Below are 1,394 nucleotides of genomic sequence, written 5' to 3' on the forward strand. Positions count from 1 at the left end.
TGGAGGCATAGTTCCCAATGGATACACTTGTCTGGAGCTGTATTGTAACCTGCTTTCCAAGGACGCATCTGATTAATTCCTATTTGCCTTCCAGTTCCACAATTATTCTCCTTGGCCTCCATTTGGGAAAATATCTAACAGTTGTGTGAACCCTTGAACATTTCATTGCCTTTGAAAATCTGATTCCACCCTAAAATGCTTCTTTGTTTATCTGCAGTACACACATCTTTAAAAAATTTTTTCAATAGAAATTGTCAGTTCCAAAGGCTCAGGAACAAAGGATTTTATGCTTTTTCCCCCCTCTTTCTTTAGACCTCTTGCTTCAATTGAAAATACAATCATTTTGAAAACCAATAATATTTAAGATTTCAGAATTACTGCCTGAGTGGGATTTTCTAATTTCTAATTCTAATTTTCCATTTCTAATTTTCCCTAAATATTCACTTTAGTAAAAGAAATTGGTATTAGCTAAGAAGGGTGATTGTAATAGATAACAGGGGCAGATNTAGCTAAGAAGGGTGATTGTAATAGATAACAGGGGCAGATCTAGAGAAAACTTTCTAAAACAGTAAAGTTGTGATATCCAAGATTATCAACTACTGTTTTGTTTTGTTTTAAGTTTAAAAATCAGTGCATTTACTAATAGGGTATATCCTATACATATAAAGCAGAAATAATTTTTCATTGAGATAACCAAAGGATTGGATTTATTATAATATAATTGTCATTTTGGTTCAGAATACAAGTATATCTATAATTAAATAAGCACAAATAATAAAAATCTGTTTTGTTATCTGAAAGTGTTTACATCTTTTTTATATAAATTACTAAGGAAAAAACTAGGGCCCACAAGAGATAAATGGATAAAAGGATAAAGTACATGGAATGAACAATTTACAAATAACCGAGAATGGACCGAGAGTGCAAAGACGCTCTCCAGAGTGTTGATTATAAGTTTACATTAACCTACTATATATTTCAAAATAGCTAGAAGAGAATAATTTGGATGTTTCCAGCATAAAGAAAAGACAAAGATCCCAATTACACTAATTTGATCTTTACAAATATATGAATGTATTAAATTATCACATGTACCCCACAAATGTGTACATCTATTATGTCTCAGAAAATAATAAAATGATAAATGATATAAATAAAATTATAAATGTGAGAAATGGCTATTTCCATATTTTATAGGTATAGAAATATACATGATATTCTATGGAGTATTATATGGACATTTAAAATCACATATAGGATAAATTATTAATAATTTGGGGAAACAATTTTGTTATGTAAAAAAAGAAGAAGAAAATGTATATAATATGTAATTATATACAATGAGATCAAAACTGTCACAAATAGATATAAAACAAATGCATATTTTATTTTTT

Source organism: Rhinopithecus bieti, unplaced genomic scaffold (assembly GCF_001698545.2).
Source record: "Rhinopithecus bieti isolate Rb0 unplaced genomic scaffold, ASM169854v2 scaffold_26425, whole genome shotgun sequence".
NCBI lineage: Eukaryota > Metazoa > Chordata > Mammalia > Primates > Cercopithecidae > Rhinopithecus > Rhinopithecus bieti.